This window comes from Mustela putorius, unplaced genomic scaffold, assembly GCF_011764305.1.
Source record: "Mustela putorius furo isolate JIRA1106 unplaced genomic scaffold, ASM1176430v1.1 tig00003850_pilon_pilon_pilon, whole genome shotgun sequence".
Lineage (NCBI taxonomy): Eukaryota > Metazoa > Chordata > Mammalia > Carnivora > Mustelidae > Mustela > Mustela putorius.
Window position 1 is genome coordinate 9,237,807 of NW_025422002.1, and position 26,218 is coordinate 9,264,024.

General features: G+C 46.4%; 1 pseudogene; it reads right to left on the reverse strand.

The window, feature by feature from the left end:
- Positions 1–556: 556 nt before the first annotated feature.
- LOC101684555 lies at positions 557–11,039 on the reverse strand (annotated as a pseudogene).
- Positions 11,040–26,218: the final 15,179 nt, after the last annotated feature.

Genomic DNA, 26,218 nt, shown 5'->3' on the forward strand with positions numbered 1-26,218 from the left:
ATCACTTGCAACATCAAGGCTGTCTTTTTTTATTTTTTTAATGAAAATGGAAAATAATTTACCAAAAATGCTTACTTGCTTTTAGTAAATGAGAGAGATAATTTGTTCCCACAAATCTTTAAAGTCCATTTGATGTAACTGATGGACTTGGCCACGAGGTCAAGCTTGACTTCCAAAAACACCTTTGGAGATCTGGCAAAGACTGAGCACTAGGGAGGAAAGTTTCAAGTGTGCTTTTTAGCCACAATATCAGAAAAAAAAAAATTGTGTATATCCTGAGTTTACCAGCAAACACATTAGATGCAATATTGTTTTTCTTCCAAAGCAAGAATATCACCTCAAACACTAAATAACAATTCAAACACTGAAAAAGGAAATTTTAACACCAATATAATGTATCTATAGATAAATTTTGGCTCTATCTTTTTTAAGGGATGGGGAGGGGCAGAGGGAGAGGGACAGAGAGTATCTTTTTTTTCCCCCCTAGGCAAAGAACTTTATTAACCTGTTTCAAACTTTATTCCCAGGTTTCTTGAACTTAATTAGCTGCAAAGAATGAATTGTGTATAAGCAAAAACTGAAAAGAGCTGCAGTGTCCAAAGGGCTTGGGCTTAAAAATATTAGAGATCTAGATTTTATTAGATCCATGAACAAAATTTTAAAAAGCAATAATAATATAGATTAGCAGCTCCCAGTAACTTCTTCAAGTTTTATCTTCTTCAGAAGTTGACTCAATTCAGTTTGCTTCATTCTTGGAAGCTTCATCAAAATTCTCCACAAGACCTAGAACTTCATCATCCTCCTCCTCCTCCTCTCTGGTAGCAAGTGGTGCTTTTCCATACTCAGATTGTGTGGGCAGAGCTTCAACCAGTCCTCTTCAACTAGTCAGACTGTCTGCACCAAGTTGGTTTAAGATACTGGGTAGCATTTCGGTCAGCTGCTTTGTCTCAGCATGGCCTGTAATGGTGAAAGTGTTTGCTGCCAGCAATGCCTGAACTTCAGGGTTGTTGAAGTAGATCACTATTCCTTGGTTTGTGAACATATTCACTTCTTCAAAACCAGAGATCCTGTTTACACCTGACTTCTTTAAGGAGAACTGAAGTGTTTTATCATCTGCTGTAGCAGTTCTGTGAACCACCTTCATCTTCAGGCAAGCAGCTCCTTTCCCACCTGTGCTTGCAGTTTAGTGAATTTCTCCTGGTTCGTGATAGTTTCTTTCATCTTGTTGGGGAGGAAAAGGGACCGTGTGGGGGACTAGGCTTGACGTTCAGGGGGTCTCGGGTGGACCAGCTGAGATTAGGTGCAAGATGGCAGCTCAGACAGAGAGAATCTTTTCTTTAAAAAAAAAAAAAAAAAAGATTTTATTTATTTATTCGGCAGACAAAGATCACAAGCAGACAGAGAGAGAGGAAGGGAAGCAGGCTCCCCGCTGAGCAGAAAGCCAGACAGGGCCGGATCCCAGGACTCTGAGATCATGACCCGAGCCAAAGGCAGAGGCTTTAATCCACTGAGCCACCCAGGTGCCCTGGAAAGAGAGAATCTTAAGCGGGCTCCACTCCAACACAGAGCCAGATGCAGGGCTCAATCTCAGGACCCTTGAGATCATGACCTGAGTGGAATTCAAGAGTTAAACACTTAAGAAACTGAATCACCAAGGTGCTCCTTGGCTTATAATTTCTTGACATACAAAATACTGACAAATGAGGTAGGTGCTTATTTCTTTGAGTTGCATGATCAATGTAGTCAACGCTTCAAATGTCTCTGCCAAGTATGCCAGGCATCTTAGGTCAGGGTCCCAAGAAGACCCTAGGAGAGGACGTGTGTTCAAGGGAGTTATTAAGGAGAAACTTGTAATGCAATGAGGCAAGCAGGACAGGCAAAGGGGCCTTTCAAGCAGTTTCCAACCATGGCCTTGTCTTCTGGGGACCTCTGAAGAATGAATCACACACCAAAATTGCCCCCCACACCAACACAAGGGAGAAAGACTTTTATACCCAGCCCTACAGTCACTGGCTACAACCACCCAAGTGCTACAAACTCCCAGAGATACCCACGCTCTCTGCTCCTGTGGGCAGAAGGCCACAATGACCCAAGGGTGGTCTTGGAAAAAAGGAACAGATACAAAGAACAAAGAAGCCGTGGCATGAGTGTTTCAAACCCAGAACAGATACCCAAGCGCTCCAGGAGGCACTGAGAGTGTCTGCTATAACCAAAGTATGTGGAAAGTTAACATTTTTGAAACTGAAAAGGGTTTTCTCCAGGTATTCCAAAAACACAGCAACTGAGCCCTTCATTGATCCTGGCCACGTTAATTTCCCTACAAAGCTCAATATTCTAGGATCGGCTCTCAAATCTTCACACAAAAAAGAGAAATGACCTGATGCTTTAACATACTATTTTCCACAACTTGGCTATCCTGATATCTAGACCGAGTTGCCCTCACAGAATTGTCCAATCCAATGCTTGGCAGTGATAAGACATCCTTGAAATGTTCATCTTCTCTTGGATTTTCACCCCAAATGCTGATCCTAAACCAGGCATTGCTGAAATATCATCAGTAGGCACCCAATATATTTTTTTCCTAAGTAAGCTCATTAGCTCGAAGAATTTTGACAATGCTTCAAAGACATCATCAGCCTAAAAGTGTCCTTTTCTGGGCTCTTCAACGCAGCATGGGTAAAGAAATAATGAACACAGTTTTCCTTTACTGATGAGGAATTAACCTTGAAATTGATTTTCCCAGCTCAGTCATCTTTTTGGCCTTTGACTATAAGAATCAGACAAAAAATACCCTGCAATTTATTTGTAATTTTCTAAGTGAAGTTTTGGCAACACTCAGAACTCTTCAACATGAAATTCCTCTCATTTCTTTGTGATTTTTTTTTTTAAATCCTCTTTCAGAGGATTTATAACCTAGATAGATTCCTGATTTTCTAATCTAGGATCATCTAGCCTCATATGCCAAAGAGAATGTCACCTTATGATCCAAAAGGAAGAAAAACTCCACCATCTGTTAAAGGTCTGTCTGTGTAACTCCAGGAAAGTCAAGCTGCCTCATGGCTAGTCTTTGCATCCTCTCCCATTCGAATAAATATCAGTTCAAGAGAAGAAAAAGCAGGGAAAATCAACATTAATTATTTGTACTTCCTTGTACTGTTTAAATGTCAAAAGGACACAAGTGCCACCCTGAAAGAGCTCCCACTAGCCAAAGCTGGGACAATTTGGGCAATAAAATCAGTAGCTGTAATATTTTACTACAACTCCCCAAAATAAAGAAATTAAATTAAGTAAACATGAATTAACTATTTAAAGAAATATCCATAAGCCCATACTGATTTTTTTTAAAGATTAAGTACATAAATAGGGTGACGTGAGAACCTTTCCCTACAGGAGAATTCCTAGCAAACAGAAAAAGAAGGAGGGGAAAGAGAACACCATCATCCAAGCCCTTGGATGATGATAACTGCTGTCAGATCCACCAGGGAATACTCAGATTCATGGGTGATAGTATTCAAGGAGAAACCAGAGATTAGATAACTTCAAAGAATCCCCTCTCCCAAATATTTATTAATGGCAAAAGGGGAACTGACAGCTTTCTGGTGGAAAAAGCCAGCAGACTGACATGACGAAGGTTAACATCAGCAGTAAGAGACTCAGTCCGCAGAATTGTGAGAAAACATCATACAAAACCAAGTTAGGGGAAATTCTACAAAATACCTGACCAGTACTCTTCAAAACCATCAAGGTCATAAAAGACAAGTAAGACTGGGAAACTGTCCCACACTGGACAAGACAGAGGAGACAGGATGGCTGAATGTAATGTGGGGCCCTGGAACCAATAAGGACATTAGTGGGGAAATCCAAATAAAGTCTGAGTCTGGAGTCTACTTAATCGTCTTGTGCCAGTATCCATTCTTATTTAGGAAGAAATGCACCATGTTAACATTATGGGAAGCTGAGTGAAGGGTATCCAGGAATTCTCCTTGCAACTCTCTTGTAAGTCTACAATTATTAGAGAAAAAAAAAAGTTTAAGTAGTATGTGTTGTAACAAGCCAAAGAGAAAAGGAGATAAAAAGAAAAACTTTAAGGGCTCCTGGATGGCTTTGTCAGTTAAGTGTCTGACTTTTGGTCTCGGCTCAGGTCATGATCTCAGGGTCATGAGATCGAGCCCTGCTTCAGGCTCCACGCTCAGCACAGAAGATGTTTAAGGTTCTCTCTCTCCTTCCCTCTGTCCCTCCCCTCCACCTCTTCCTCACTCGGGGGCTCTCCTTCTCCCTCTGAAAGAAAGAAAGAAAGAAAAACAGACAGACAGACTTCCCCCTCCCCTCCCTTTCCATCTCACTCCTTGAACTGACCAGTTTAGTGTTAACTTTATGGCTCTTTTTGCTCAAAAAAATGCATATGAAAAATATAAAATATATGTATTGAGGTTTTCCCTTTGTTTTTTTATACAACTGCTTTTTGAAAATGGGTTGTTGTGAGGAGCAAGGTAAATATTTACTGATTTAACCTTTACAGAAATCTCTTTAAAAGGCTCCAAAAGGACACTCTGTTGTAGGATGTCCAACAAAACATATGGGGATGCTTCTTCACCCCTGATTTATTTCTGGGGCTCTCCCTGCCTAAAAACCTTTCCCCTGTCTTTCCACTGTATTCCAGTCTCTAAATCAACTCACTTTTTTCCCTCCCATGTGGCTACTTTCCTCCCTTTCCAATGGAAACCAATTCAACCTTGCTGGCTCCTGCTAATGCCCCAGTCCATTTGGTAGCCTGAGCTCCATCGCCAGAGCCCAAAGCGAGTAACAGGGGATCCTTCGAGACGGCGGGGAAGAAGCAGATCTATCAGTATCCTTGTTCCTGACACACTATATCTGGCTCAATGGTTTTTCAAGCCGAGAGGGCTATATGGTGGCATTACTCAGTGTTTTTAGACATAACCCATCCCGAAGAAATTTTATCCAATTCTTTGCAATGAACATGCATCCATACTTCAGAAGAGCCATAGGCATTTAGAGGAAAGGGCTGTCTGCAGCCATAGTCAGCAAGCAGCACCCCAAGAAAAGAGGGGAGGGACCCAACAATGAGAAGAACTGGTTGCACTTTGAGGGTGACAAATGGTGTTAGTGATGATCCGTGGGGGGCAGAGCAGTCCCAGGAGCTCAGCTATCCTTAGGACCAGTTCTTGTTTGTCTCCTTACACAAGGACAGTGGCAGCCTGTGATTCCATCTCACCTTTCGATAGAGCTTAAGGGCAGATCTGTGTGCCCTTACCCTGACTTCTTCTGGACAAGGGTAGAGCATATTCTAACTTAGTGTATGATGTCATCCAAATAATTGTTTTTGCTACTTTATTGTGGCAAATAGACAAAATCTACATTTGTCTGGCACCAGTCGGTTACTGACGCATCTCGGTCTTCCCACTTAGTTGCTGTGTGACGCAGAGAAAATTACCTCCACTCTCTGAGCCTAGCTTCCTCCTGTGTAAAAGGTAATAATATTACCCATCTTACATGGTTCTTGTGAGGGTTACAGAGCTAATATATATGAAGTGCCTACAGCAGACCTTTACATTTAAAAATCCTCTATCTTAAAAAATGAATTACACAAACCATTTGTTGACAAATAGAGATACAGACATAGACATCGATACATTTGGTTATCTGACCAGATCATTTATATGGGAGTGCTAACCTGCCCAATTATGCTAGAAAAACAAGTAGAAACCACATGTGTTAAAAGAAGAACCTCTCAAAGTTTCTCAGGGGCCAAGCAGTGGCTGCAGAAAGCAGCAGGTGGGACTAGATTGTTCTCAGGGTTCACCTGGAGCAATTTTCCAAAGCAGCATATGGGCTGGATTTTACTTCCCATTTGCAAACCATCTCAGGAGAATGAGCTTCCTCTCCTTAAGAAACCAAGAAAGGAAAAAATTATCTATTTCGAATAGTAAAAAGGGGGAAATTAGATATTTTGATTAAGTAATTTATTCTGTTCATGCCATCCATTCAGTCTCCTTGAATTACTGGGAACAGGTTCAAATTAAACCTGAAACTCACCCCAGAACTGAATGCGAAGTGCTGTTTATCTGATTCTGTTCTCCAGGTTACTTAGATTATCTGAATTAATCCTCACAAGGACATTTTGAGAAAAGGAATATCATTCTCCCCTTTGTGAATGAGGAATTCGGCTCAAGAAGGTATAATGCCTACGAAGTGCTTCACAGAGCATTAGTGCACGGCAAGCGTGCCCTGTGTCACAGTTAGAGATAAGATCACGGGTATTTACCAGGCTGTCACCGCTAGTTCATGGCCGGGCCAGGCCATTTTAAATACATTTGACTCCTAGAGCCGTGTGCTTCTCATACTTTGCAGAGACTTCCCACCTCTTCTCCTTCCTCTTTGCCTACATTGATATGAGCACCTACTTCATCTTATCCCCAGCAGCATCTAACTAGCCTCAAGCTTGGGAAGGTTCTGGGAGTTGCCCAGAATTCTTAGACACCTTTCCCTCAACACTCACCTGCTTGCACGCACATGCACACATGGTTAGGTTCAGCACTTTTTTGTCTTGAATTATTGAAATACCATGTGCTGATTTATAAAACTGGAAAACTACTAAAGCTATGACAAAGAAAAATGAAAATGTCCAGGAAGCATCCTCCTCAGAGACAGTTCGAGTCAACATCTTGGCATACTTTGAAGGTGATGGATGGTTGGACCAAAGCCAAGGCCAAATCACCAAAATCTGTATTTGGCCCAGACAGTGTTTTATTTATTTATTTTTGAAGATTTATCTATTTATTTTAGAGAGGGTGGGGGAGGGGTAGAGGGAGAGAGAGAATCTGGAGCAGACCCCCACCATGCCACTGAGCATGGAGTCAACATGGGGCTCCAATCCGAGACCCCAAGATCGTGACCTGTGTTAAAACCAAGAGTCAGACACTTTACTGAATCACCCAGATGCCCCTAAAACAGTATTTTTAAAGTATAAGTTAGTTGTTAACATTTAAAATTTGGGGGATCGCATATAAATACCATGATTTCCAGCTTCCCTTTCAAAATTTAAGGCACTAGGGGCACCTTTGCTACTTTATTGTGGCAAATTCACAAGGTTAGGTGGCTCAGTGGGTTGAGCCTCTGCCTTCAGCTCAGGTTATGATCTGAAGGTCCTGGGATCAAGCTCCACATGAGGCTCCCTGCTCAGCACGAAGCCTGCTTCCCCCTCCTCCTCTGCCTGCCTCTCTGCCTACTTGTGATCTCTGTCTGTTAAATAAATAAATAAATAAATAAATAATATATTTTTTTAATTTAAAGTGCTAGCAATACATAGCAAAAGTTAGCCAAAAGTCCCTTTTTCCTCAAAGGCATGCTCTCTCCAATTTGCCTCAGGCTTCACCACTCCCTACTGTCTTACACCTGGTCTGAACCACTAGTTTCTGTCAACCACAGGTTCCAGCAGTCACCAGATTTACAATCAGGGAGCATATGTTTCCTGTCCTTTGCACAAATAATTTTTTTACTTTGAGAGTATCTTATACTAACAATTTATTCATGGGTTTTTCAGTTGCCTCTGTATCACTGGCAGTTTCCCATATTATTAGAAATTCTTTAAATATTAACACTGTTGTATGGCATTCTATTGCAAATATTTGTGTAATTTCATTTATTTCTGACTTTTGTCATTACAAATCATTGTGACAATCTTTTAAAAAATATTGAAGTGTAGATTAAAAAATGTGTGTGAACCCTGGGTGATTGGAATACTCCCTTTTAGAGTTTCTAGTTGGATTAATCCTGTTAATCCTTCACTGCTGTCCATGACCAATGACCTTGGCTACAACGGCTACTGCTTCTCAGTAGCTCACCACCAAGTGTCAGGACTCTGAGTTCGGGGCCTGAAGCAGTTGTCCACAGAGATAAGGGAAATACTCTTCTGTGGATGGGAAAGGAAGAATTACCTGGGCCTGGAGCTGAACGCAGGGGCCCACCATTGGCCTCCAGCTTCCACCCGCCATGTGTACTCTGAACACAGGGCAACCCCACAGACCCTTCTCTTCTGCGCTGGGAGCCACACTTTCACACTTCCCCACTGCAGTGAAATGTCACTTAATCTGCAAATTTCACCTTTCAGAACATGACTCAGAAAAAAGCCAAAAGGACCTTAGCAAAGTCGAAGCTTTCTAATCATCAAGTGCACGCACCAAAGCCCTCGCCTATAGCCAGGATTCATATTAGAGACAGAATTTTGACCGCGTTGTCTATGTCATATTCCAGATCACAGAGGATTAGAAATAATGAATTAAGAGGGGACAGAAATGGAAGAGGTAGCTGACAGTAACAAGAATTGGCAGTTGGTTATGCTAAGCAAATAAGTCAATCAGAGAAAGACAGTTATCATATGATCTCTCTGATACGAGGAATTTGAGAGGTAGGGCAGGAGGTTCATGGGGAGTGGGGGAGGGAAAAAATGAAACAAGATGAAACCAAAGAGGGAGACAAACTGTAGGAGACTCTTAATCCCAGGAAACAAACTGAGGGTTGCTGGGGGGTTTGGGGGGTAGTGATAGGGTGGCTGGGTTATGGACACTGGGGAGGGTATATGCTATGATGAGTGCTGTGAAGTGTGTAAGCCAGATGATTCACAGACCCCTGGAGCAAATAATACATTATATGTTAATTTTAAAAAGTAGAAGTGGCAGTTGGCAGTGAGAAAAGAAAGGGAATAGCAAAAGACTCATAAAACAAGGCAATCTGGGGTCCAAGATAATAGAGGCATCATTCAATGCCTCGAGGAGAGGGGGCAGGGCAGAAAGCAATGCCAAAGTGGGTGAAGGACGGGAATGATCCAGAGCACAATTTCATGTAGCACAAGACTGAGCCAGCTCTCCATTGCCCAAGGTGATGAGGGGCAAAATGACCTGTCTGCAGATACGCAGCAGGTAACACTGAGCTGGGGCTATGGATGGATTCATAAGTCTCCCTCTGATCCTTCCCCAATACTCAGGGTGATGTTTAGAGGTGCAAATGGGCTGGGGCAGCCCCAGAGAGAGGAGCATGGGGGAGCAGGAGCTGACATTCCAACCAGAGAGCCCTGGGACCTAGGGGTCAGGGAACTTAGTCAGAGGCAGAATGTGACCCAGCCAGGATCCACAGCTCTCCATCCAGTCTCGGCGTGACTGGGGTTGGGGTGGGGGTGGAATTTCTTAACCCTTTAAACCCACCACTCAGCTGTTAGGTAAAGGTTTTAGTCCCTGTCTTCTTACCTGCCTCGTGGGCAATCTCAATGATTAAGTTTGTTAACACACAGGAGAGCTTTAGAAACTTGCTGCTGTGTGGCAAGACAGCCCAACAGCAGGAAGGGCTGGACCGGCAGACTAACGTAAGCAAGATAACGTTCCACACTGCACTTAGCCCCCCAGCCATCCTGCGGGATTATCCACAGAGTTTACTCGGTGACAAATGCATGTTACAGAAATTTCGTTCTACAACAGCAAAAAGAAAACCACAAAAATGACTCTATCAAATAGGAAACCTAGAGTTATAATTCGGGGGCAAGGGATGGTAGAGATGAGCTCCAACTTAATATTATCTCCATGACAAGGGACAGGGGACCCCACCTGAAATCTGGGCACAAGGCATTCTGCAAAGGATCACCAACTCTTGGATGATTTCGACGTGGAGTGGAGAAATCAAACACATAAACCATCACATCAGATCCCGAAGCATCCTTAACCTTCACCAGCCTCCCCGCTCAATGTAATGTCTATTCAGTTCAGCACATTGTCCTCAGAAGGAGTCCCCCACCCTTGATTCCAGCACAGCCCTTGGGACAGGATGGTTAGACACATATCTCAGGAACCTCTTTCAAGGCTAATTTGCATAAACATTACATCTGCGGGAGGAACGGGAATTTAAGAGCAGTACCTCTGAAAATCGAGCATTATCTGCCGGGTGCTTTGCTGAGCGATGGGATGGTGTCTTTGAAGAAGAGACATGGAAGCAGGACTTCAGAAATCAGAGAGTGATTTAGGTGAAATCAGCATGTGCCAGGGAAAGCACAAGGCCCAGCATCAGCAGCCTGTTCTCTCACTCCTCCTCTGCCTCACCCTTGCTGAGTGACCTTGGGAAAGTCACTTTCAGCCTCAGTTTCCTCTTCCGTAAAACAGATATGATGACATACACTCCCCTTCTTTCAAAGCAAATTCAAAAGTGAAAGTCAAGGTGTGGTGTGGTAGTCTTTTGTTTTGTTTTGTTTAACAGATTTTATTTATTTATTTGAGAGAGAGAACAAGCAGAGGGCAGTGCAAGAAGGAGAAGCAGGCTCCCCACTGAGCAGGGAGCCCCATGGGGGGCTCAAGCCCAGGACCTGAACCGAAGGCAGATTTAACTTACTGAGCCACCCAGGCACCCCGAGAATGATGATATTTGAAGTAGTAACAAGCAGGCCTTCCTACTCACCTCCAACTCAGCAGCTAGAATGGAGGAAAGAGTTGGGGAACCTCTGGGCCTTTGTTGTAAATGTCCCCCATGTGCCAAAGACAGACAGAAAGCATGAAGCAGAATGGCCATACTCAAGGCTGAGTGTGGAACCTTTCAAGAATGACAGCCGGGGTGATGGCACTAGTGAGAACAGCAGGTGACACGCTCGGGCACCACTCACTGTTGGAGCCCGTTGCACAAACTGTCTCATTTAAGCCTCTGGAGGATCATAAGAGGTTGGTACTGTGATTACTAGTCCCATTTTCCAGTTGAGGAAACTGAGGAACTTGCTCAAAGTCATGAAGCTAGTGTCAGAGTCAAGATCAGAGTCCAGAAGTTTGCCTCCAGAACGCACGTTATAAGTGATAATATCACTATCATAGCTATTGATATGATTATACTATCTTAATAAAACTACAATAATTATTATGATCATCTGTTGCATTTGGTTCCCCTCAGCCCAATGAGGAAGGCATTTCACCTCCATTTTATCAATGGGGAAACTCAAGCTCAGGGAATCCCTCAGAGTCCAAGGGGCAAAGACAAGATGTGACCTGAATGGACACACTTCGGGTGGTGTGATCAGGAGACACAAGCTCACAGAAGATTTTAAAATAATAACGGAAATTCCCAGCCTTAAGATGCCACTTGGCTCACAGGGACGCACCCTCAGCTTGGATGTGTCTTACAGACTTGAAATCCAAATGCTGGAAGTCAGGTTACTTCAGCTCTCGTGGCGGATTTCTCGGTGACGGGAGGCACGAAGTAAGATTCTCTGACCCCCTGAATCCTGATGCAGGTGAACGGGGAGGGATGCAACTTACGAAGCAAAGAGACTGATGAGAATCAGAAGTTTGAGTCCAACGAGGACAACTTAATATGATCTGAAGGGTGAGAAGGAAAGGAGGAGGAAAATCTTCAGCTGTAAACACCATTTCTGATTTGTTTTATTTTGTTTTGTTTCCCCCAATGGAAAAGGTGCTGGCTGATCATTTTCTCTAGGTACCCAGAGAGGTGGACAAATGGAAAAGATTACAACTGGAAGAGGGGAAGTACTTCTTCCACGGGCGCTGATAAAAGACTAGGAAAGCCCCAAACTAACAGCTTTTGACAGAGAACGGATACGTTGCATGCTATTTGGTGGCTCCCAGAATCTCCAGGAGGGTCCGAAAGCTGGGAGTGCTCGGCCAGGATTTGTGTTTGAAATCATGTCACAGAACTGGGCCGAGGAAGGTGCTACCGCAGCCACCAGCAGGCACAGAAAACCCACATTCCCAACACAGGGATGCGGGATGTTATCAGGAAGAATCACTGCCCGTGGAAACTGGGTGTGACTGCGGCTGCCCCCCCCACCCCCCCGCTCCTCCAATCACCAGCCTCCAAATCAAAGACATGGCTGCAGCTGATTGGCTGATTCCAGGTTGCAGGCCCACCGCTTAGCTGCAAGGGCAGCTGGGAAAGGAGTAGCTGACATTTTTAGGACAGGGTGACTGACTCATCCTTGATTTACAGGGGACAGTTCCAGGTTTTAAACTGCAGGTATCACGTTCTGAGACTCCTTCGGTCCCAGGCAAACCAGGACAATGTATATCACCCACTGAGGGGGAAGGTGACTCTGGCCCATGAAGTAGGGAGGGCATGATGCTCCAAAATACAGGATCTTCGGATTCCGAGTGTCCAAAAAGAGTAAGAAATGCCCAACACGTTCTCTAAAAAAGGCCAGAAAGATTCCAGTCCCGATGGATTTCGGGGAGAAAGGAGATCTGCCTGAAGGCAGGGAACTAGGCTAAGTGAACTCTTGTGCTTTCTCTTAGCTACAGAACTCCAAAATTCTGGAGCACCGGGATCCTGTAATACTGGAAGGCCATGATTCTTTCCCATGATCTATCAGTTTCTGCAAGTGCTACGAAGCATTACATAGAACTGTGACACGTGAACTCCACTGCTGCCAGGGATGAGCCAAAATGAGTTTAATAAGAACGCAAAACTCAACACTATTTTTCATTCCACTGAGATAAAGATATGATTCTGATTCAAAAGGGTAAAAACTACTTCTCAGAAGTAAGCCTCATTCTGCAAGTCTTCGGAGAATCCACCGTTTGCACTTCAAGAGGACAGGACACAGGCACAAGGGGCTGGATTGAGTGTGTATTGATTGCTTATCTCCCCAGTGAGTGTTCTTCATCCTTTACCCCTCCTGAGGGAGTTATGGAGTCCCACCCCACACCCGACCTCATGGCAAGGAATAAGCACCCATCAGGCCCTCTCCCGGGGTTTCCCAATTTGGAGCCAGGACAGAAGGAGCCCTGCCTCTGGGCTGTTGGTGCCAGATGAACTTGAAACTAAGGCCCAGCAGCCATCTTTCCTGTTCCATGGAGAAAGCCTATTAGCAGTGGGAAAATAGGGAGCAGTGGGAAAATAGGCAGAGACCTGAGAGAGATAGGAGTGAGACAGAGAGATAGATATCCTTGTGATATCTAAACCCTGCACTGGTCCCTGAGGCCCTGGTTCCTACAAGCTACCCTGTATCCCTTCCCAGCATGTGAGCCCATGATGTCCCCTTGCTTCTGATAAAGTCCTCGACTAACATGCAAATTAAAGATGTGGTGGTTATCAAATTGCCCATAATTAATGATTAGGATGGTTACACTCTATGAATTGCTCTGGGAATGTTGGTGTAAAAAGTAATCACGTGCAATGTACGTTGGAGCCAATGTTCAGCCAGTTTGTACAAACACCTCTGTTCAGATTGCTTTTCTTCATCTCCCTGAAACTGAGTCACCTCCACTTAAAAATGGGTAATGAATAAAACCAACTTCACAGGGTTGTTTTGTGACTTCAGTGAAATAATGCACACAAAATCCTTCAGCCTGAACATTTGATGACTTGGTTATTATCCAAACGCTTGAGATGAGATGCTAAGGAAGTCTTCAGTGACCTTCTCAAGTTACACTGCTAATAGGGACAGATAGGTCTCATAGCCAGACTATGGACTCAAAGTCCAGTGCTACTTCTACTCCAGCAGAACCTCAAAGAAGGAAAGAGGTGCCCAGGTGACCACTCACTAGAAGAAGAGGAAATCAACAAGCTGACAAGAGGCACAAGTCAGAGAGTGATTACTGTGAAAGCTACCCACTATGGGTTGTTGTTTGCCTGACTCAATAGGCTCCTTGGCCAAACTGACAACTGAATAGGCAGAGGCAGCCTTACCTGGAGCCCAGGGAACCTGGGAGGAACACCTTGGGGAATGGTGAGAATGTCCCAGTAGGTTGCAAAGGGAATCAGATCCCCAAGGTCATTTCTTTTGCAATGACTTTTGGCCACAACAAAGCTGAGTGTCCACTTGAGGGATGCCTAGTTGGGTTCCCCTTCAGCTAAAGAGTTAGAGCTAAAGAACTGACAGGAAAGGGGGTAAGTGGGGTAAGAGAGGGAGAATGCCAAACCGAGCACTTGGCACCAGACTACAGACATTAGACACTCAGAAATCCACTCCTGCCTAGACCGCAGATGGAACCTTAAGCCAATTCATTTTATTGCAAATTAAACTTGCAGTATTCCAAGGATTCAGCCTCTGGCAATATTCTGAATTTATCAAGCACTGTAAGTTAGAGGTGCTAGAGTTATATGATTACCGGTTGAGCTGGGGAAAAGAGATTAATCACCAACAAACAAACAAACATATCTGAGAGTTCATATCTACGTAAAGAGCTGCTACAAATCATTAACATGTGAAGATGAATATGGAAAAGGCATAAGGAGCAAAATTCTCCAGGAGAGAACAGAAATAATAAAATAGCATTAAAAAAAAAAAGTTTGGTATCACCAATTACCAAAGAAATGTAAGCAGACACCGTGATGTGCCACACTATACCTATTCCATTAGCACAAATAATAAATAATAATGATGCTCAATGATAGCAAGGTTGTAGGAAAACTAGTACATTCAAATACTGCTAGTGGCAGAGTATTTGGGGAAGCAATTTGGAAATGTTTCTTGAGCCATGAAATTAATGATGGTCTATGACCCAATGATCACACTCCATAGAAATGCTTCTAAAAGAATCCAGAAGCCCAATGTCCACAGGTGGCACCACAGCATAATTTAATGGTGCACCACAAAAAAAAAAAAAAAAAAAAAAAAAAAACAGTTTTAAAAACAATCCAAATGTCCACAGTATGGAATTGGTCCAACAAATTATAATACATCCAGCTAATGTATTTGGGAGCCATCTGAGATGACAATGATGAGGATTATGTAAGAACTTAGAAATGTTTTTAATACATCTAGTGCAAAAAGAAAAATGTATAGAGTTACAATTGTAGGAAATTTCTATTTGCAGGGCAAGAATAAAAAACAATGCAGAATGATGAAAAGTAGAAGAGTGGGGAATGGGTGATTTTCAGCCTCAGCTTCCCATGTAAGGACTTGGGGCCGTGCTCTCATTCCCTCTCCCTCCCTCCCTCTCTCTCTCTTCCTCTTCCTCCCTCCCACTTTGTAAAACTGAGGGGTATCAGATCATACACGGAAAGATTCGTGCATCCCTCTTCTTCTCCCAGCAGCTTGGGGTTCTAGGAAGGTGTGAGTGGGGGTGGGTTGCTGCCTAAGGAGCCAGAGATAAGAGCAGAAAATGCCTTATCGGAAGTCAAATATACAGGGTACTGGCTGGCCAGCACTTCTTACTCCCCATGTGCTTCTGTCTTCAAACCCAGTTTCCCAATAGATCCTGCATCCCTCTCCCCATACCATTCTGGCCAATAGGAGACCCGAGCTTTCAACACACCGAGATTTGGGGCTGAGGGAAGAAGAGAGGCCACTGGTGCCCCCACCAGGGAGGAAACCTGAAAATCATGAGATAACCCTACACTCCCCCAGGGTTTACAGTAGATAAAGGATGTCTGAGTTTTAGATCTCCTCTGAGATTCCCAAAAACCCTGGGAGGAGATAGAACAGGGAATATCATTTAAGGAAGAAACTGAAGCTCAGAGAGGTGAACCATCCTCCCCAGAGTTGCACAGCCTGTAAATGGCAGGTGGCAGAACCCAGCCTGATGACTCTAGAGCCCATGTTCTGTTGACTAGACTGGGAGGTTACAGGCAGAAGCCAAGCTGCCTCCTCAAAAGCCCAGCTCCCCCTTGAAAGCTTCATAACAGAGAGACGAAATCCCCTCCTAAGGGAAAGAACACTGGTTTTCTTGACTAGAGGTTCCCAAACTTGAGCATGCATCAGAACGGGGCTGGGGCATTAAAACATGGATTGCTGAGCCCCACCCCAGAGTTTGCTGGGAAGGGGTCTGGGTGGGGCCCAAGACCTTGCAGGGGAGCAAGTAGGGGGGGACACAAGTCCTCCAGGTGAGGCCAGTCTCTGGACCACACCTTAGGAACCACTAGTCTGGAAATCTTGGTAATTGCTGCATCTTAAAGATGTGCTCAGGGCAGAACAGGAGAAAGAGTCTGTGTAAAAACCAGGAAGCAAATGCTTCCTTTTGCTCCCCGAAGGAAAGTGAAATGAGCAAAGAATGGAACAGATGGGAGGAAGGCGTGGGCTTCGAGAAGTAGCCTTTCTTGCAACTGCACCAACAACTTGATTGTAGTCATTAGAATCATGAGTGAGCAGTGTTAGGGCTTGGAGGGTGTGGACACTGAGGGGGCGAGTGATTGAGTGTCATGAGGGAGCAGGGGCGGGACATGTAGCCAACAAGAGCCAGACGGACAAGCTGGTGCTCTGGACACCGGCCACCTGGAAGTTCACCGGGAGAGCTCTGGACGGCCAAGGCTGTGGTACGGGGGGGGCAGAGGATATGTCACAAAGCTCCCATGGGCAGAGCCGTCTGACATAAATTGGACGAGCTGATGATGAGGGCAGCCTTTTGTGGCTCTGTCGTGCACTGGCAGATTCTTGTCACACATTTATGAATACAATCTGAATAAAATGATCTCACACAGTGGCTGCAGTGCCCCCTGGGGTGGGTGAGGTGTCTGGGCCCACACCCTGAGCCCCAGTGGCCAGCATGAAGCCTGGGATCCAGTGCCGGAAGTTAGTTCCTTGAGGGAGGCTTTAGCATCTTCTGGAATCCTCTGTTACTCTGTCCTTGGATAGCTGATTCGCCCCTTAGCTCAACAAATATTTACAGAGCATCTAGCAGGTGTCAAAGACATAAAACCTTTAGCAGCCTCAGGCTAATGCTTCAGTGGGTTTTATCAACCAGCCTGTCTCATTGTCGTTTAAAATGGTCAACAGAGCTGAATTAACCACCAGCTGGACTGAAGCTTTAATTTGAGTTGTTAGCAGGCTGGTGCAGTTGCTATGAATGGGGCAGCTGTCAGAGAGGACAGCATGGCCCACAGGTGTTTGTGGCTCTGAGACTCTCGGAAGCTCGAGTCCTCGGAACAAGTGTCAAGCCTGAGGATGGGGGCATGTGTGTCTCAGGATGTAGGGTTGGGGGGGCAGGTAGCAAGGGGCACAGGAAAGATGGCGACTAAGGTGGCCTGGGAGCTCCAGGCTTCTAAAAACACACACCCTGACAAAAGCCCTGGAGAAGTACATGTGGGACAAAGCCCTTCCTGGCTGTCTGTGTACCAGGCCCCAACAGAGCAGTGGGGAATTGAGGTTGGTTCTTTGAGAAGCCCACCCAAGACATCCCGGAAGCCTCCATTGTCAAGGACAGCACGTTTGCAGTCATCTTGAGAGTGGTTAATTCTGTTCTGTCTTGCTGAGCTTGGAAGTTTCTGACATCTCAAGTGGCAGAAGAAGGACACAAGCGATCTCCCCACCGGAAGAGCACCAGACTTGGGAATCATGAACCTCGAGGTAGAATCTGGGCTGTGAGAACTCAGTGAAGTCATTTCTTCTCTTGAGCCTCATTTCCTCACTTGTGAGAGAGATGTGGACACCTCCTTCTTAGCCACTGGGAGGCAGGAGGAGTAGTGGTTACAGAGACTCTGGCTCTGAGCCTACTGATGGGATTCAGCTCCTAGCTCTGCCATATATGATCTGTGACTTTCAACAGGTTAACTAACTTCTCTGTGCCTTGATCACCTCATCTGTAAAATAAGGCTAATAATCATTTCTATCTGTCAGGATTCTTATAAGAATTCAGTACGGTACTATGAGTCAAATTCCTAGAAAAACTTCTGCTTTACCAGGTACTGTGCAAGGGCTTATTTATTAAAAGGTACACCAATAATATATTTTTCAAACTTATCACCCACCACTACTTATCTAAGGGAAGGGTGAAATTTTTAGGGGGGAATTTGCTGCAGTAGCCTGTACCAAGGCATTTCCCCATGGATAAGGAAATATGGAGTTCTTCCTGGGCCTCTCAATCCAAGTGTGGGGAAGTCCAGGAGAGCATTTTCGGTGGAATGAGGAAGGCTTACAGGATGAAGACATAGGCATCCCCAACTTGGCTGGATCTCTGCTGAGCTGCAGAATCTCAAATGCCACCATAAGCATTCATGGAGTTCCTAGGAGCAACAGACAAGATGCCCAGGAGGTCCCAAGAATTGGAGGGGTATGCAAACAAAGGCCTCGTGTTAGCCCCCCCCCCCAGAAGCCTATGGTGGGCAGCTCCCAGGAGCAACCTGGAGTAGCAGAGTGAGAAGTGCATGCAGAGTCAAAGTGCATGGAGGGTAGGCCCAGGGCTTTGGACAGACTTGCTCCTACCCAGCCCCCCATTCAGATGCCGAAGCCCTCACCCCTGTGTGTGATAATGTGGGCCAAGGAAGTAGTAAAGGTTAAATGAAGTCATAAGGCATGACTCCAGGCAGCTCACTCTCTGCCTCGTGAGGACACGGCACGAAGGCTTCTATCCGCAAGCCAGGAAGGCAGCCCTCACCTGACACCATATCCACCTGCACCTTGATCTTGGACTTCCAGCCTCCAAGACTGTGAAAGATAAATGTCTGCTGTTGAAGCTACTCAGTATTTGGAGTTTTGTTACGGCCGCCAACAGTAAGACGCTCACTTGGGATGACTGCACAATCCCCGGCACCAAGGAAACTCTGGAGGACTGCATGCTGGAGAGCCCCGGGGGTGTGTGCCAGGAGCAGGACCCAAGATCAGGCAGAGGGGAGAGCTGGGGAGGCAAGAGCAGAGGCCCCTTCAAAGCATTCTCCAGAGAGAGAATGGGCAGCTGTGTCTGCCATCTGTCCGCCCAGAGGGGTCAGCTACAGACAGCACTAGCTTTGTACAAAGGCCTTTGGAGCTTTGCCCCAACAGCCCGTCCTCACTTCCGGGGAGCTGGTGGTGGGGTGAAAGGGGAGCAGTGCACTGAAAAGCCAGACCACATCCCCTTCCCCACTCTGGTTCCCAGCCAGGGCCAACCTCGACGGAGCAGAGGAGACAAGCTTCGCATTAGAAATAAAATTAAAATGGCATTTATACTGGACTTTCTTTTAGTTTTTGTTTTTTTAATTGAAGCATGACATGTTGCTGCCCACAGTGGGGTCCCCAGATAGGACACGGCTTCACCTGGAAGCCTGTCAGAAATAGTCTCATCTCCCACCCCAGACCTGCAGAGTCCGCATGTTAACAAGAGCTGACGTCTGCTGAGGTTCATGCCCACAGAAGTTCGAGAAGCACTGGTGTCACATACATTCTGCGTGAGGAATGTCTACACGGGGACACACCTAAGGACCCACCACTCACCTATGCGTCTTCTCCCCAGCACCCCAGTAGGCAAATTCCCCTAAGAGAACCTGAAGCAGGAGTCTCTGCCCTGGATGTCAACAAGAGAGGCGGGGTGCCCAGCCAAGCCTTCTGAAGGTAGCGATGGGAGAGAAAACAAAGCAACCCCAGAAGGCCCCCTGCTCATCCAGCTCTTGCAGAAACCAGCCCCCTGCAGGCGCTCTCCCATCCTCTCTAGCTCTGCCCCATCCCTGCACACCTGGTTTGGTGTCCGGATTGACCTTCAGGATCCCTGGACTCCAGATTCATAGAAACGCAAATGGTGGACTCCTGGACTGGGAGAGTCTTGGGCTGGTGGGGGTTTTACCACTGCAGCTACTTGCTTTTACCATTCCAGACAAGAACACACTGTTTCCTTTCCATAACACGTCATTTCTCCAGTTTGCCATTCTCACCTGCGCAGTGAGGCTCCCAAGACTCGGCTGGTACTGACGCTGCTTCTCTGAGGTTCCTTCAGGCTAATTCATTAACACCTTGAAGGTGCCGCCACGTTCTCAACAAGGAACAGGTCCTTGCTCCCAGTGGTCTTCCTGTGTGCTTGGGGTGGGTCTCCAGGGCTGCACCTGCTAAGGACGGTTCTTCCTGGGGGACGGAACTCTGTCCTGCCAAAGAATTGTGCCCAGGGTGACTGACTGCCATCATCAGAAACAAGGTTTGTGAACTGTAGCAATACTGACTTTCTGGCCGGATGTTCATTCCACTCCCCGCACTCCAGGAGGAAGAGCGGAAGATGCCCAGCCCGGAGGGCTGAGTCTCAGCTTCCAGGCCACTGCCGAAGCCCCACCCCCACTTCCTGAAGAAGCAATGCACCTGATCCCCACGCCCCAGACTGTGACCCTGCCTCGGCGCTCGCCCCTGCCCTGCATGGATCCACACTTCCCTCTGAGTTCACAGACCTGCCGAATGGACTTACTGTCAGCTGGAGAGGGAGAGAGAACTGTGGGCTGGATTTAAATAAAGCGGGCTTTTCCACTTTCTACCAGGTTGACCTTGGGCAGGTCACTTTCTCAGAGCCTTAATTTCCTAATCTGGGAAAGAAGACAATAATATCTTCCGAGTTCCCCTGATACTGCGTGGGCTTACAGATGCCAGCACTGCCCCCTTCCATCCCCCACATTTCCGGCACCCCCCAGAGGAAATCTCACCTGTGTCCAAAAAAACGTTGCCATCAACCAACATATGGGCTCCACAGGATCTGATTGTTGTTATGGTTGTTTAAAGTTCTGGACGCCTACTGGCCCCTGCTGCTACTTTGCCTGTGGGCCCTCCCTGGCCTCAGGCTCCCACAAGCCATGTGCGCCGCTCTCGCCTCTCCGACACAGCTTCCTGCCTCTGTGCTGCTGACCACGTGGGCTTCAGCTGCATCCAGGAGGACCTCACCCTGGCACCTCCCCTCCCAGCTGCAGCTCCAGGAGGGACTGACTCCCAGGTGAAAGTCCAGAGAGTGCTCACACAAGAAGACCCAGGATCTCTGATCTCACTCCAAAAGGATTCTCTAGCCCCCTTGCAAAAGCAGCAGCCAGATCATATGCAACCTTTCTGCAAAGTCTGGTCCCCACTCTCTCACCAAAAGATCATCTTTCCTTTTTTTATAGGTTTTGTTTCCTTATTTGAGAGAGAGAGGGGATGGGGGTGGAGCAGAGGGAGAGGGAGGAGAGAGAATATCAATGCGGGGCTTGATCTCACAACCCCAAGATCATGACCCAAGCTGAAATCAAGAGCTGGATACTTAACCGACTGAGCCACCCAGGCACCCCAACAAGAGACCATTTTGGTTGCAAACCACAGGTCTTCTTTTTCTCTTTCAGAACCATCCTGTGGCCCAAGGGAAATCTTTGGCATCTCTGAGATCCAATCTCAACACCACTGCTTAGCAACTACGTGACCCTGGGCGTGGTGTTGCACCTCTCTGAACCTCAGCATCTCCCACCATTTTCTGAGAGCTATGCGGGAGATCCAATGAGAATGGATCTGATGTGCCTAGCACAGTGCCTGGTGTATAATCCTCAGAATCCACAGGTTCAACCCAAGAAACTAACACATGTTATCCCTCCCTCCATTTGAATAAACATTACCACCACTGATTACCAACAACAATTCAAATACCAAGCCTTCACCACGGGCCGAGGGCTGTTGTACTTCCCTTGCATTAATTCCTGTGTTTACTCACTTAATCTCAGAAGTAAGGAAACATAATTACCCCATTTTCCAGAGGAGGAAACTGAGACATGGTGAGATTAATTCATTTGCTCAAGGTCACACTGGGTATACAGCAGATGAATCTGAATTTATACAGCCCAATTTACATCTCATCTTCTCAAAAACATGCATCTCAAGATTTTCTGTGTTAAATAGAAGTATAATGGCCTTGAATGTCAATTCAAAAGTACAGTAGTCACCCCTTATCCCAGGTGGATACATTCCAAGACCCCCAGGGGATGCCTGTGACCTCAGATAGTAGTATGCCAGATAGAGATAGATAGAGATACATAGATATGAGAGAGTTTAATTTATAAGTTAGGCACTGTAAGGGATTAAAAATAGTAATAAAATAGAGCAATTTTAACAATATGCTGTAATAAAGGTTGTATGATTGTGGTCTCTCAGAACATCTTATTACACTATATTCACCCTTCTGGTGGTGATGGGAGGTAAGATGCTGACATGATAAGGCTCAGTGAGATGGGTGATGTAGGTGTAGGTACCACTGTTCTGACCATGCCTCAAAAGGAGGACCCACTGTGTCCCACCCTGGCTGACTGCCAGTAGCCAAAACTATAGAAGGCAGACCTGTGGATAAAGGGGGACCTCCGCCCTCAGAATCCAGCTGAAAGCCATGTGTATTTCTTGACTTGGCTTTGACTTGACTCAGGATATGTGCATAACAATAGCCACCCCTGAGAGCTTCCAGACAGCTCTAGGCAAGCAAAGCCTTGATTATCTGTCAGCCACTTCCCTCCTGCTAGAGCAGACATTCAACCTGATTGGAATTGGACCCACTCTCACAATCGTGAAGCAAGCCCACAGACGCCCGATCCTAAGCCTGTAGAGTTCACATGAACATATGTAACAAAGCACAAACTCTTTCCATCATCCTCCATTCATAGAATTTACTGGCTTAGCATCTCTGCTCTTATGTTCTTTCCAGACATGAATCAGTGTGGAATTACCTCCATTTATTCACTCTACAAATACCTATAGAGCCCCTACTGGGGGCCACGCACTCTTATCCAAAAAGTTTAATTCATGGAACAACTTATTCCCAGTTATTATTCATTTCTCATGAATCAATTTCTTCTAAAACTCCCTTTCGGTCTCTGGAGAAGCTGTTACAGTTAATTTTTCAGAACATATGCTCAGAAACCTTGGTCTTGTAGGCTCAATAACTCCTCAGGTACCTGATTTTATTAAAGGAAAAGATTATCCTCTTCCAACCCCTTTAGATAAGCCCACCCCACTCCACCACGCCGGCCGTGGGACAGCCTGGGAGGCTCCTGCTTTTCCCTCTGCATTCTCGCCTTTTCTGGTTCCATCCTCCTCTCTCACTTTGAAAGCTTTCTCCCTCCCATCCTTTGGTCCCCTTGCCCCTACTCCAAAGCCACTTTCTCCTCAGCACCTCTCCAGGGCAAGATGCCCCATACCTGCCTCCAGGGTGTGCATTTTCCCCAGACCAAGCAATTCTCCGACACCCACTGGTGTCATTCAGTTCAACCCACTTCTGACACTCTCTACCTGCAGTCCCGTGAGACCGCTTCCACCCCCCGACCCCCCATCCCCCGCATACACACACTTCAGAGGCCAATCACACACCCAGGCTGTCACCAACCAGCGATAGATCAGAGGTCCCCAGGATCCCCTTCTTGGGTTGCATTAATTTGCTAGAACAGTTCACAGAACTCAGAGGAACATGACTAGAACACCAGTTTTTTATCAAAGGATATAACTCAGGATCAGCCAGATAGAAGAGATGCATGGTGCATGGGAGTGGGGAAAGGATGTAGAACTTCCAAGCCCCCTTCTAGCACGTCTGCGTGTTCACCAGCCCAGAAGCTCTCCAAATCCCAGCCTTTGGGGGTTTTATGGAGGCTTCATTACATAGGCGTGCATGATTAAATCATTGGCCATTGGTGACTGAATCCTGTGTTGGGACACAGTACTGAAAATTTCAGCCCTCTAATGGCATGGCTGTGCCCCTTGCAAGCAGTCCTCATCCTTGGTTTATCTAGGGGCTTTCCAAAAGTCACTTCATTGACACAACCAAGGATATCACTTAGGAAATGCCAAGGGTTTTAGGAGCTCTGTACCAGACACAAGAAAAAAAGACCAAATATTTATTGATTATTATAAATCACACCCCACTGCCCCTTTCCTGCATTCCAGCCACTTCCTTCTTCCGCAATTTCCTTGCTTCCAGCAAACCAACCCACCAGACCACTCTTTGCCTGGTTCACTAAATGGGGATAAGATAAAGGTCTGCCAAAAGGGCATCCTATTCCCCCCTCCCCCATGAGATTAATTCCTCCTACAGGAAGGCCCACAAAGAAACCGTGGATAGGAATATGCATGTCAGCTACAATGGAAACTTCTCTCTACAACTCCTCGCCAGCTCTCCAGCATATAAGAATGAAGTAGTACACTGATATCCTCACATAGCTGAGCAAAACAAAGACCTCCTGTATCTGAGCAAAATAAAGACCAATCACAGACCACAAAAGTTCTATTTCAATAAGAATGGCTTTTATTCACCTGGCTGTGGCTCCTGCCCAGCAGATAAAGGCAACCACAGAATCCTGGCTCTTGCTCCGGCTTGGTGATCTCAGTGAAGCTCCCACAAGGGTTTTCCTGGGATGATGGAGGACTTTTTTCTTTCTTTCTTTCTTTCTTTCTTTCTTTCTTTCTTTCTTTCTTTCTTTTAACACCACTTAACTCCTGACAATCATTTCCTACACATTCCAGTATCTTTGTCTCCATTAAGTTGGAGTTGAATTGTAAGCTAGAGTTTACCAAACTGGCAGTGGTTGGGACTTCGTGTTCCATTTTGGATCCTCAGCAGCTAACCCGCACCTCTAACCTGACACCAGTCACTTAACCCGTGACCCCCAAAGGCTGTCTTCCCAATCCCCAGTCTGAAAAGCTCCTTTCTCTTTGTAAGTGGACCTTCTGTAATTCTTTTTGCCTGAGTTCTGAAAAAGGAGGTTGTGCTGTTTCCCATAAAAGACTGACCACAACTAAGTAACGGCTCAAGAATATTGGCCTCTGGTCCTCAGTACATTAGCTGCACTTCTTAGCCACAGCAGTCATTTTAGGCCATGTCAAGCTGCTCCTGAACTCAGCCCCTTCCTCCAAAGCCCCTGACAACAGGCACATTGGGGCATGAGAAGCATCATGAAGGGGAAGGGTCACACTGCCCCAGCAGATGGCATTCACCCCCCAGGCCCCAGCACCTATACCTTCTCTTCCTCAGTCTCTCTCCCAGGCCCCAATCTCCAGGGGACTCCCTGGCCCTCACCTCCTCCCCACTGCCTCTCCTTTCACTGAGAGGAGAGGAGGGGTTTTAAAATGATCAACAACAGGTTTGAACCCAGAGGTACTGCCATGATGAGTCTGGGGTACCGCCTGGGCATTGGGGTTTTTCAGAGCCCATGAGGACTGGACCCCAGATTAGGCCCGCTTGGTCCCTCCACACGCAGGCTGGGCCACTGGGCACCATCCCCAAGCTTGCACGCACCAGTCCTCTCCAGTCTCACTGGTCCCGGACACCAGTCCTGCTGGCGCCCCCAGCAGGGAGCACCATCCCAGCTCCCAAGGTCCCTAACACTCTGCGCTGTCTCCCCACTGAGGCCAATCACCCCTTGTGTCATGGTTTGTGTTTGCCCTGCTGGGGTCCTACAGCGAAAAGGAAAGTGGTATGTTTCTTGTCAAAAGACAGACAACCACCCAGGCCCTGTGCTTCTTTCAGCGGGCCTGCTCTGTCCGCTCACCTGGAGGACATGTCAGTTTGTGACCCTGGCCTTGTTCTCATTCCAGAGTATGATTATCATCATTCCTAACTCCCATGGGAGAAAATTAAGGCTCGGGGTCATGCAACTTGTAGCTGATAGATCTTCTTGGGTCATCTAGACTCACAAACCCAAGCTTGTGATTTTAAGATCTACAGGATTCTGCTTTCTGCGGGTGAGCCAACTCAGTAGCCTACCCTACTCAATTGCCAGAACATTCTGGCTGTTGGAAAGTCGTGCCTTCTGTGGAGTCCCAAACTGCTCTTCATCAGCAAGCATAACAGGCATATAAAAAGAGAAGAAAAGAAGGAGCGTCTGAGGGCTAAAGGGGGTTGGGTTGACCAGAGGGTTCTGCTCAATGAGCATCTGCTGTCTGGAAAGACTGCCCTGGCAGAATTCCCACAGAGCCCAATGTTGTGGGCTCGAAAGGAATCTGGGAGCTCACATGCCGGCAGGAGAGAAGGAAAAGATCCCTGGAGATCAGAAGTGTGGGACTGGGGGTGGCCAGGGAGGGCAGGGGGAAGGCTAGAGCTGGAACACAGCCCCTGGTTTGGAACAGAGGTTGAAGGAATGCACTTTGAAGATGGAGACAGGGGCCACAAACCAAAGAATATGTGTGACCTTCAGGAGCTAGAAAAGGAAGGAAGTAAATTCTGGCCTAGAGCCTCCTTTAAAAAAAAAAAAAAAAATGCTGGCCTGCTGACCCCTGATTTTAGGACCTCTGAACTCCAGAACCATAAAAGGGAAATTTTTGCCAGATTCTACAATAGGCTGTGGTTCTTTGTTACAGAGGCACAAGGAAAGGACTGTGGTTAGAAGTCGAGGTCCTTCCCACATGGGTCAGTTTGCTAGGCTTCTGTATGGACGTACCACACACCGAGTGGCTTACAGAACAGACATTTATCACCTCCCCATCCTGGAGGCTACAAGTCTGAGCTCAAGCTGTGTGGAGAGCCACACTCCCTCCCAAGGCTGTAGGGAGGGAGCGATGATCCAGGTCGTTCTCGTAGCTGCTGGGGTTGGCTTGGCTGGCGGCAGTCTGCCTACAGCCCTCACA